This window comes from Calypte anna, chromosome 2 (assembly GCF_003957555.1).
Source record: "Calypte anna isolate BGI_N300 chromosome 2, bCalAnn1_v1.p, whole genome shotgun sequence".
Taxonomy (NCBI): Eukaryota; Metazoa; Chordata; class Aves; order Apodiformes; family Trochilidae; genus Calypte; species Calypte anna.
The window spans coordinates 125,103,541-125,116,828 of NC_044245.1; positions in this window are offsets into that span (position 1 = coordinate 125,103,541).

Consider the following 13,288-nt stretch of genomic DNA (forward strand, 5'->3'; position numbering starts at 1 on the left):
TGGTTTGGGAAAGAACCTATACAGACCATTTATTCCAAGTCCTCTGCTTTGGGAAGCAACATTTTCCACTGTGTCAAGCTGCTCAAAGCCACATCCAACCTAGTCATGAATTATTCCAACTATGGGGCACCAACAACTTCTCTGGGCAACCTGTTCCAGTTTCTCATCACCCTCATAAAAACTGTATTCCTTATCTCCAATCTAAACCTATCCTTCTTCAGTTTAAAATTGTTGTCCAATGTCCTATAACTACAGGCCCTATAAAAAAGTCTCTTACCATCTCTCTTATAAGAGCCTTTTACACATTGAAGAGCCACAACAAGGTGTGCTCATAAACTTCTCTTCTCCAGGCTGAACAACCCCAACTCTCTCAGCTTTTCTTCATACAAGAGGTGTTCTAGACCTGTGACCATTTTTGTGGCCCTCTTCTGGACCCACTCCAAGAGGTCCATGCACTTGTACTGAAGAGGTTCATACAGTTTCAAGCCCATCAAAGACCATCTGGATAGCATCTCTTCCCTCTAGCTTATCAACACTTTGGACTAAGGAAAGGTAATAAACATGTGTAAACTGTGGAAAAAAAAAATAAAAATTGTATCCATACTCTTTTCGATGGACTGACAGCAATTTAGAAAATAGTCCTGAAATGTTACTCATTAAAAACTAAACTTTCTTTTTCTCCCTCTAATCATGCTGTAAAAACACATGCAGCACAGATGCTGCTACCATCACAGTATGCTTTAGATGGCTGTATTCTTTTTGACATAACATTGCCAGGGAAAGATAATCCCATAGATGTATCCTATTAAAGTGTATCAAATGGTACACTTTCATTTGATTCTCATTTCCTTTTTGATAAGTACTTTCACATGTAGGCCCACTAAAATGATTCTGCCTGTGAGTATTTATCTTCTTATTTGGAAATGGCATTTGTTTCCACTGATCTTTTTGAAAAGAATTTAGAATTTTAGTAAGAATAATAAAATGAGGATTTGTCCTTTAAAATAGCAAAATATATCACAGCATTTAATATTCTGTTTTGGACTGTGCTGGAGAAGAGTCATTCTTTCATATTCACATAACTGTTAAAAAATTTGGTTTGTAACATCTTTTTTTTTTTTTTTTTTTTTAATACATAAAGTCATATAGGTATAGGAGACTAGAAATCAGCTGATTTTTAAAATAAAAACATCCTGGGGACAAAAGAGCTTGTGATTTTGCATATGCTTTGAAGGACAATACTAAAATTATGTAAAATTTTGGCAGTGATTTCATTCTAGGACTTAAACATGCAATAGTGGTTCCTGAGCTCACAGTGTTGAGCTCAGGGTACTGTAACTGCAGGAAAAGCTGATATAATGAGGATGCTCTGATGATGCCATCTCTGCAAAACCAGAGATGTCCTTCTACCTCAAAATGTTTTATACCTTTTGCAAATTGTCAATTGAGCAGCCAGCCTTATTTGATGTTATAGTAGAGGGCATGATGTACCATGCTGACCAGAAAGCTTTAACTATAAAAAATCTTGAATAGTCTCTCTGACAGACTAGTACCTTACAATGAATAAAGACAAATAGTAAAAAGTTAATTAAATAGAAGGTTGCAGAAGGAACTTAATATTTTGTAAGTGATCTTTATCTCTTGGGTCTGCAGAAAAGAGTTGTGCAGAAATGCCTTCAAGCAGATGACATCTTATCACAGTGCTGTTTTTTTGTTGTTTGCTTTTGGCAACATTTTGGATCCATTTTGAATCTTCTTCCCAGTAAAGCCTGTGAAATACTCTATTCAAGACAGAGAAGAAGGCAGAAAAGATAGCTATTCAACTATAAATTATAGCTAAAGAATCTATACTCTTACAGTGTCTTGACCTCAAAATTTTTGGTTTTGCTTTTAATAAAAGAAAAAATCCAGATTTATTATCATCACTAGATGGTATTTATTATTACAGCAAAAGATCTTTATGATCATATACCTGGTCTTTGTAACACAAGGTATGATATTTCTCTTGCAAATTTGTGAATCAGGTTTGGAACTTTGTGACTGAGTGAGAACATATACATTACCTGATCTTAACATATAAAGTTATAGACTATCAACTGCCCCATTATTGGGCTTTTCAGTGGCTAGTTTCCCAACCACCTGTCAAATTCTAACAAGGTTTCTTTATAAAGAAAGAAACCTTCATTTTCTAGCTGGATTTCCTTTGCCAAGTTCTTGCTGCATTTGATGCTGCAGTTCATTACCCTTTTGTCTTTCAGATCAAAAAAACCTGCTGTCAGAAGTATTCTCCTTCTGTTTGTACTTACAAAATGTGATCAACTCAACCTTTTAATTTCTTTTTGAAAAGCTAAATAAATTAAGATTATTTATTAATATAAGGCTAGCTCTCAAGACTGATATCTTTGATTTTAAAAAGCTTTTAATCATTTGTGTTAGATAGTACATTTCACATGATTTGAAATAATTAGTGACAATTTGAAATGATCCTTTAAAAGGTGCTGACATTTCAGGAATTGTTTTCTTTTTACACCCATACCTACCATGCAGTAATATGAGCAATAAATAGTGACTTCAGTTTGAAAAACAAATTAATTGTTCACATGCTCTTCAGTGCCCTCTACAGTATTTTGGTCAAGACTGAACCACTGAACAGGAAACAGTGCATGTTGCTCTACAAAAGAAGAGTAAAATAGAAAATGTGACTATATAAATATTAAACAAAAATTAGAGAACTGAATGATAAATTAGCAAGAGAGTGACTAGATTATAATTTTATTTCAGAAACCTTTTTAGGTATGATTTAAAAAGGACATTACATCAGAAAGTGTTTGAACTGTTTAATAACATCTTATCATAATTAGAAAAGTTAAACTCCTGTGATACTGAGAAAGTGAAATGATGCCATTTCATAGTTATATATCATTACAATAGAAATTACAAACATATTCATTACTGCTTTTAACATAAGTCTATCCAGGTTCTAATTGTTTGCCTCCTCCCTACAGTCCTTACCATACCTATGTTACATTCCCACACCCTTCTCCATGATTATGAGGACTAGAAATATAAAATAACACATAGAAATAAGTTTTCTCACATGAGCCTTGAAAAGGCAATGTCCTCAGAAGACTAACATTAACATTTTGAGAATTGGCAGCACTACTAAAAAGGTTAAAATTAGATAACAGTTTAGGTCATAAACTAAAATTTCATACTTATTTGATCAAAGTGGTGTGCTACGTGACCTGTTGAACTTGGTTTTTTCATGTGATCTGGGGGTAATATTTCATTTGGAACCAAGTATATTTTTATGATTTGCAAGTAAGATGTTTTAGTCAGAACACTAATTCTTTTTTTAATTTTATTTTTCAAGTCTTGGTCTTTATATACTATGTAAACAGTACTCCATAAAGATGAAAAAAAATAATTAAAGTAGGTTTAATGAAGCCTCTAAAAATTTGTTACTGAACAAAGTAAGCAAGTGATGAACAGTATTAACTATAAGATTTTTAAATTATTATTACAACCAAGGTAAGTTTTCTTGACCTCTGAGCAGAGAAGTAACTGAAAATATTATTATTTTTAAAATAGTAATATAAAGAGAAAAGTCATTACATATTTATTTCCCTGTTTACTACTGTGGAAAATTTCCACAGGAACGTGTATGCAAGAACTTGTTTTTCAAGTGATTACTCAAAAAGTAAATAGTTGCCTGTGAAGCATGAGGCAATGCTTTTCCTGGCTTTTGTTGTTTACTGTCCTCTAAGTGTTGTAAACCACCAATTTTTTGTAAGGTTTGAGTGGGAAGAAATTTTCCTGTCTCTTGCTTAAATACTCCCCAAAATACTGAGAACACTGGGTCTCCATGAAAGGTCAGAGAAATTATAAAGTTCTTCAGTAATGATAAATGAGAACTCAAAGCTGGAGCTTATCACTTATGTGCAACTCCAGTATAGCAGATAAAATGAAGTTTTCCGTGTTACATACCTCAGTAGCTAACTCTAAAAATTGACCTTAATCATAAAATTCCTGGAGATCTTGTCATCCCAGGAAGTTATGTGGATACTGAAGTCAATGTCAAAAATAATTCACTTCTTGAAACATATGCTCTCCCTGGAAATTATTAAAGGAAACTGCCAGCTTCTGGTATCCCCTGTGAGCAGACACCATATACAGGTGGGTATAAGTCCACTCTCATGATGTGTGAGGGCCTGAATGCATGATTGCCTGTGGGGGGAGACTTCAAACAGACAGGTTCTTTCATCATGGTCTAGACACCATTCATCAGGAGAGATGCTGGGGCAGATCTACAAGAAAAAGAGATGGAGGGCTAACATTGGTTTGACTGTTCAAGTCTTGCTGGATTTATGGTAAACAACAGTAATAAATTATAATAATACATTTAATATATATGTGTATATTTTTATAAAAATAAATGTCCTGTTCAACTGGAATAAAGTGTTCATACACAAATATTCGTAATTATTTCAAATTATGCCTTTGGAATTCTCTGTCATCTTCCTTTACTTGTATGCTTTAGCATTACCCTGCCCTCTTCTTTTAATTGTGCTGTCTGACGTTTAATGGTTCAATGAATTAAAAATTATTCTAATATAGTTCAAGTTTATTTTAACCTTTTCAACTTGTATTTAAGTCTTTGAAAAACAAACAAAACCCCCAAAACAGTTAAACATTATTGTTTTCTACTTGTATTTTAGCTGTCCCTTTCATTGGACCTAAAATAGTGAGAGAGGCACTTCTCTTTGCATGGTCTCTCTGAACCAGCCAAGACCACATAATGATGGAAACCTCACAAGAAAGCCTATTCTTGCAAAAAAATATTTGTCTGCAATATTTTTCCTTAGCCTGTTATTTCAGGGAAGGGGTGGGAAGAGGGATGTTGTTCTTTGGGTAATGTGTGGGCAGTGATTAGTGTTGCAAAAGCTTACAGCTGGACTGCTTAGCTGACAGAAACAGGGAGCAGACAACTACATGAGGACAAAAAGGCAGGGGATCAACCCAAACCCTCTCTTACTTATTTTTTAAAGAGTCAGGAACAATAACCAGCAGGACTGTCAGCAAGTATACAGCCTGGGAAAAATGCTACAAATCCACATCTTAAATGCTGGGGTGGGTACAGCCTCTGGCTACATGGGATGTGGAGCAGTCAGCACAGCTATGACTCTGCCACATGACACAAATAATATTTGGGAGACTTGAACTGTTCTGTTCTCAATGTGTGAGTAGAATGACCTCTGTTCAGAAATTTAAAAATGGTCCACAAAAAGTGATCAGACTCTTGGTTGGAATAGCTTTTATAAATTTGAAAGCTTGCCTGAAAGTTGTTCGTTTTCATAAATCATTGCTCATCATCTTCTTAGCTCTTTCATGTATCATGCAACTGGCTCAGAAAATGCTGTTTTTCAGAAAAATGTACTGAAATTACTGTTTTATTCAAATGAGTAGACAGGTAAAAGTAATGAAGACCTTTTTTCAGGACTACTTTTTTTTTTTACCCAGATGAAAGTTTCTTGAAGTGTGGCTGGACTTACATAAAGTTCTGCTGTGCTTTTAGAAATGGAAACAACTGCTTCAGACAGCTTTTGGAAGCTAGACCATGAGTCTAAAAAAAAAAAATCTACTTATGCAACTGCAAGCATAATTCCAGCATAACACTAATAAAGACTAGACGGGCTCTCTGTAATTAGGGATTACTCAGGAAATTCAGGGGTAACAAAACAAGACCTGGTGGATACGAAGATTTTGGTGCTTTCATTAGTGCTTCCTGCATAATCTCCTGAGTGGAGGGATTGAATTCTGGCCAGCATTGCTGTGGCAGCTAGAAAAAATGTAGGCTTTGAACCCTCCAAGAGTGCAATCTTATCAAGTGAGAAACATGATAGATTCCTATCAAGGAACTCTGACTTTTATGTTATGACCTTTTCAACAGCTTATCTCAATTTATTGGTTTTCAGTGTCTGGTTTTGTACTTGCATTAAATTTTTTGTGTTTGAAATGCTTCATTCCCTTTCTTGTATTCCTTTTCTTTTAATTTTCTCCTGCTACTTCTTCAGGGAGGAAAAAATAATTACCAAAAAACTCCAAAACACCTCTTAGTTTGTGATTTCTCACTGTTCAAATCATGATATATCCTTAAAGAATCCACTCAGGATCTAGAGATGGCAGCACTAAGCACAGGGGTGCCAAGAACTTAAGGTAGTCTCAGAAATTATAAAATACTTATAAAAAAGAGAACTGTTATCCCTGAAGGTGTTTAGGTATACATTTTCTAGAACTGCAAATAGGAGAAAGAGGACAATAAAAGATATGTGAAAGTACCACAGAGACATGATTTAAATAGGCCCACAAAAATTTCTTACTAAACTAAATACCCAAGATTTCTGTGTCCCCTGTAAGAAATCTGTTTCTGCTAAGACTGTTGACAGGCAAGTAAATAAAAATTCAAATTATTGAACCAGCCTTGAGCAAATTGGACTGGATTATAGGAGAAAATTTCATCCCCTTGTTTTAGACCTGAATAAGTTTAAGTGGGCAAAACTGGAACAAAGGAATCCCTAAAAATAAATTACCAGTCACAAGCAAAATAACGTAGGCAAAAATAGACAAAAATATGGCTGGAAGGGACTTTGGGATCTGGTCCACTCTCCTACCTTAAGGCAGGATCAAGAATATATGTTTCATTCTTGACAGAAATTTGGATAACATCCTGAAACAGGTCTCCAGTGAAGCTCAATTCCTCCCTGGGAAATCTGTCCCAGTGCCCCACAGTCATCACTGTTACAAGGTTTTAGTCCTGCCTATAACATATTGATTTCTTTAGCACCTTAGACTTTGAGTTTGTGTATGATTATAACAATATGCTTGAGGCAATATTAACACAGGTGACTTGGAAAAGATTGTGGTGTTGCACCACTGAACAATGGGACAGATTTTTGCATACAATAAATTGTAAGTCTTCCTTAAAAAGTTTTGTAATAATTAATTTTTATAAGACATAAATCATTACAATGATTTGTGTTGGTTGAAAAATGTAAATACAGAGTGTGGGAGAGATTCTCCAGGTGAGGTCAAACCTGGCTTGGTGTGGAAAGTGAATCCTGACTGTAGGATCCAAGAGTTACTGGTAGTAACTGAAAAAATAATGTGTGAGAATCTTACTTCAAAATATGTAAAAAAAAGGTTTATTTCACAGACAGCATTGGTGTTGAAGTAATGATTCAGGACTTTACGCGAAGCCTACTGATCTTTAAGATGAATAACCTTGCAGTTCACTTTTAAACATATTATGTCTTTTTCACTATATTTACTATAATGTTAGGCAAACAATGTCAATGGTAGTATTGTAACAAGAAATTTGTTTTTTAAGAGTCACAGAGATTTGTGTTTAAAGATTTTAAGTAAATATAAACCAGCATAATATTTCTAAAATGCTAATCAAAACCTTAAAGTAATTTTGACAGTCAACACAGGAATTACATTTTTCAGAATTCTGCACATAGTATACCACAGCAGGAAATGCTAGCTGACTGTCTTGCTTTGCTACACTGGAAGTTTAAATAAAGAACTGATAAAGATATAATTAAAATATGGCAATTTAAGTGTATCTCATGAATTATTAAAATCTCACTCCTTCATATCTTGCTGTAATTATTCTGCTGTACTCCTCCAGCTATTGCAATTACTCTTCACAGGTCCAGACTGACAACTAAAGGGGCCATCTGCAAACCACAGATAAGGGCCATGGCTCACTTGAGCAGCTGTACGGTGGGTGGGAAAGGGGAAGGATGGAGCCTGCAGGCTCTGGGAATGTCTTGGCACTCCAGGTTGCCTCCTGGTGGCATGTGGCACAGCAGATGGATTTACTTATTTGATTTTAATATACAGACTCACATCTCGATTGAAGTAAGCAGAATGAGACCTTCCAAAGAAACAGTTGATGCCAGTGTTGAAATATGAGCTTCAGCCTAAAAGTTCTGCACTTTTATCCATTTATAACAATTCTTTGTTTTCTTTTTAGGGCTGTCTTACAATCACAGAATCACAGAATGGATGGGGTTGGAAGGAACCTTAAAGTTCTGTGGAAATTTCTTAATTGTAGCACTGACACCCATGGAAAATAAACAGATCTCCACAACCAGCAGGGGAGATTAGCAGTTTTGTGTGTGTAATTGTCATTTCAGGTAGTACACAAAAGGGCTCCTTTGTACACAAAATACATGATTTGCCAATTATGCCACTTTTCCTCGCACCTGAACTGTGTGTAGGTGCACTGACCATCCATGATGTGAGAAGGCTGCAGCAGAGGATTCCAAGAACTTCTTGGAAGTTTTAGAGGTTTTAATAGATATTTTTAAACTACTAAGATTTTGATTGAGATGTTAGATCCAGGGCAACCAGTGGGCAGACACAAGTCCAGAAACTATGGGGGTTCTCCTTGGGGGTGGCAGGCCAGGTAGCCTGCCCCATCCTATAGTGCTGTCCAGGATCAGGGCAGCTGGGAGGCATCCCTATTCCTAGGATTTGGGCCCTTTCCTAGAGGCGGGGACAGGTCAAGGATGGGTTGCCAGTGGGTTGAGCTCAGAAAAACCCATAGCCTAGCAGGGCTGTGGGGACTGGAGACTGGCCCTTGTGCAGTGTCACTGGGGCAGGAGCCAAAGGTCCTGGAGAGCTCATGGGGGGGTGCTGGGCCATGAGGAGGGTCAAGGGAGCCCAGGGGGACTGGGCTGGTTGTGCCCTTGGAGACTTGGTATTAAGTTCTAGTGTTTTTATTGCAAATGCCACACTGGGGAAAAAATCATCTTGCTCTATTGTCAGTTTTGTAAACCCTCCTTCATTTTATCTTATCTTAATGTCAGAAAGAAAGTGTTCAGAATACACAGCACAATAAAAACAGTGCAAAAAAAAAATCAAGAAATCAAGTACTTTTCAGCTTCACATGTCACTCAGATTTCCTCAGAATTTATGTCTGTCTCCAGGGAAGCTCTGCCCGAAACATAGTATTAGTCAGAAATCCCAGCAGTACAGGTGCTGAATTTTAAGCACGTTAAGTAGCCAAAATGAGTTCAACAATAGTAGCTTGGTAGATGTGCAATTAAGGTTCTTCTGGAGTCAAAGTCTGATGTTAAACTTCTGGAAAGCATGCAGTTTGTCGAGGGAGAATTGGCTCTTAATGTTAAGACCCTGTCTTGTGTTAAGCCATCTATTTAAGACCCTGGTGGGACTAGGACTCTTTTGCTTCACAGGGGTTCAACTTCAGTAACAGAAAGCATCCACACCTAGCAGACCAGATGTGGGCACTTCCATTCACCTTCCTCTATCATGAACACAAAGAGGTTTTGGGTGAAGGAGTGGTAATTCAGAGTTTCATTTAAGTTTTTAATTGCTCTCTGGTGAACCTTTTATTCCCTTATTACTTCTTAAATTAACGTGAAGTTAGGATGTAATCTGTGAGAAGGATTAACCCTTACCTAGCTGCAGAGACTGGGTCTGAGAGAAGGGAGGTTCATCTGTTGGTTGTTTGGAAAGAGCAGAAAGGCTTTTACACTTCTGCACAGAAAATTGCTTTCCTGTCTAGGGAGCAAAGGAGAGCAGGGAGCACAAATGCTCTTTGAGTCTTGCTAGCAGTATCTTCTGTTTCCTTTGAGAAGAAATGCTGGTGAGAGACGGTTGTTGTTTACTTCATAATTCATTGTTTGTGTACTGAGAATAATGACAGTCTTTCTGCTACATTACAGATTTTTTTTTTTTTTTTTAATATATGAGCTTATTTGTGTGATTTGACTAACTTATTTATTTTGTCTGTGTAAAGTGTATCCCTGCTAGGATGTTATTACTGGTTTAGTCATGTAGCTGAAACTTTTAAACATTGCCTAATCTAAGACATGAAGCTTTTGCTGCAGTATATTTAGCTGGTTACTTATAATTCTTGCTTGCAGTTCTTACCAAATGTTCTGAGGCAGCACTCTTGGTTTAATGTTTTCTATGACAGAATTAGCAATGGGATACACAGAATATATTTGAGTGCACATGGATGTCTCTACATGCAAATTGCTGATAAAGCAGCAATGTTGAGTGGTGGGAAGTATTTTAGGGAAGAGCCAAAATAAAACTTTAAGCCTTAAATAATCCACTCACAGTTGATGGCTAGAGCTTTCCTATGACTACATAGGAAAAATAATAATGCTTTTACAAGGTAAAAAAAAGCTTTCTGAAGAACAAGCAATACAAAATATTAATAAGTAAGTACAACAAACAGAACGAGAAGTCTGAGCCCTGCATATTTTTAACTGTATGGAGCTGACCTTTAAGTTCTATAAAACATTCCAGGACATTCATTAATTCATTCCCTTAATTTGTTGTGACGTTGTACATACAAAGTATTTGTTCAGTGTCTTATTTTACAATTTCCTGTAACTGATGATACTACTATCTTAAGTTTTCTTTGATGTCTTTCTAGATCAACCTCTAAATACAAGACATCTGGACTTTATAAACCAAAATTATCCAGCAAAGCTCTGTGTGTGCAGCTTTTCATGACCTTTGACCAAAATCTTGTCCTCTGAGGTTTTTTTCTCAAGCTATAGTTTGAGGAAAAAAAAAAAAAAAAAAGAAATTTCCTTCTGGCTTGTGCTGAATATCCAGTTAAAAGAGAGATAGTTTCTTTATATTAAGTACTTATTTCTGAAACAATGCATCAGCTATGCTGAAACCTATGTCATCATGTATATATTCCTACTGAAGTTAAATTTAAACTTCCATAAACTTTCATCAGTCCTACTTTCCAGTTTTCTGTTCCCCTAAAGGTACCTTTCAAATTCTGTATAACCTTTCTGAATATGATGCTAAACACCACTGGGAGGGTAAGTAAAGTGACTCACTACAAGTTAGCAGATGTTTTTTGGTTAAAGCAGTCACCTTGAACACGAGTTCCTATTTTAATTTTTCACTATGGTTTAAAGAACTTAAATCTTCACTACCTTCTCAGGGAGCATTCAAGGTAAAGGGAATTTTCAGAGTAACTCTTTCTGTTTCTTCCAGTGAGCCTATTTCACTTGGCATAAAATTTTGAAATAGTTTCTGAAGTTGAGAACTGCCATATAGGCTTCTCCTTTTCATTTCTCTCTGGCTCAATGAATATATAATATTGTCTGTGTGTACTGAGATAGTTTCCATAACAACAAGCAAGAGGATGCTGTGTGAGGCTATCCTCTGATCAGAGAACTCATTTGAAAATATCAGATGTTAACACAGATCCATTGTGTTGTCCTCAGTCCTAGAAGGCCAATAGAGATGACTTGCCTTGGGAAGCAGGTATAACCCATAACAGCACACTCTCCTCTTACAAGTTTAAGAGGAAGAGAGAACTTAGTTATCTTAGCTGTCAAACACCAGCAGAAGCTTTTTTGCAGACAGCCACAGGCAAAAGCATATGTCCCTTCCAGTCTGCAGTAAGGGAAGAGGAGGTTTGGGCATTGTCATCTTATTTGGCATTTCATATTTAGAGGTTCCAGCATCTTGTCGAATAACAATGTGGCTTTTACAGATCCCTATCTTAGCATTTAGATGTAGGCATGAGGAACTGTGTTTATCTCAACTTATTGGGATGTTTCTCTTGAAACAGCAGGGCCTAAGAAATTGTGATTCTGTATAACATTATCTTAAAATCTTTTGTGGCTGCAGTGCTCATACCTTTCATTCATATTGCTCAGCCTGGGATAGACTCCAGCAGCTCAACACTCTGGTATAATTTGGCTGACAAAAATAAATTGCAGGAGCTGTGCTCCAAGGGATGCCTCCTGCCCAGAAAGCCATTGCCACAGTTAGATGACAGCTGCACTGCCATATCCTTTACAGTTTCTGAGACAGCAGCCTCCTGGGAAAGCTGCCTCACTATTACACACCTCAGGGGCATATCCTGTCAGTCTGCTATTCCCAGAGCAGACCCAAGTGTGCTCTCTGTGTATACCAACCCTGTACAGTCCCACAGCCTTCTGTACACCAGTGCTTCTCTTTCAGGGACCTGAGAGGCTGTCTACCAGTACTTTCATTTTGCAGTTTGAATGAGGCATTTCAATTTGTGATGGGGGATGTGGAAATGAATTTTAAAACCTCCCATGTGTGCACATTTAATCTCTCATAAACTCATATTTCACTGCAAGCAAATGTGGGACCTCTCTGAGTTGTAGATGAGTGGCAAATGTGGACTTGCACTGCCCATGCCAATTTTTCTGGGATGTGGCCGTATTAGCATAGTACTGATCCTGAGCTAACATACCTTGCCTCTGAGAAGAGTTTTTATCTTTATTCCAAAATTATCTTCACTATGGATACATGGCTTACATGGGACTTAGGAAACAGTTGGTGTAGGTCCACAAAATCTTCTTGTACTTTTAAGTAGATTTGCTTCTTATCTGGAGTAAACCACCTTATTTTCTCCTAGTCAGTGCTGAGGCCTCTGGATTCATTGTCTATCTCTTTTTGGGCAATCTGCCCTGTTGAAACTGGCTTTGATCCTCTCCATGGGATCTAGTTAGAAACAAGAATGCTCCTTGCTGTAGCAAGTGTTTCTTAATGATGATAGAATGTGTAACCTCATAGGAAGTTACTAAGTTTTCCTCTTTATTTCTTTAGCTGAATGAGAGCACTGAAATTGACTGTTCCCAGAAATAAGTAACATTTTGGGATAAAGACTAAATACACAATTAATACAGAAATGCATGGTTATATTTTGTTACACATAAGGAAGCTGTGGCTGTGTTATACAGTGCTCCATTTATATATATTGCTAATAACTGGCGGGTGCATCACACTCTTCAGGAGCAGAAATAAGTGACTGTTTCACTGTGACATCAATGTATGTGGACTCAATTGACATAGACTCTCTGCAGGCACAGCTAGTAAGTTCTTTTTGACAAAATAATTGTTCCAGAGAACCTCAAACCTGCTTTGAAATGCTTTCTACTATTTTATTCCTGAAGAATTTTTTTGAACAGCAAGTGCCAAATGAGCTGAAAAGATTCAAAAGATTCTGTTAGAGAAGCCAAATCCTAAATTCTATGCAGTTTTTATATGTAAGATTCTCCTTTAAATGAAATGACTTTTGAACAATTTTTGTCATCTTTTGTCTGAAATTGATTGACCAGTCAATTTCGTTTGCATATTTTCAGGTCTTTTTTCTGTTGCTTTCATAAGTCCTCTACGTACTGTCTAATTGTGATTTAATCAGCACTGACAATTTCTTTACACTATTTTTTTCTTATTCAAATAT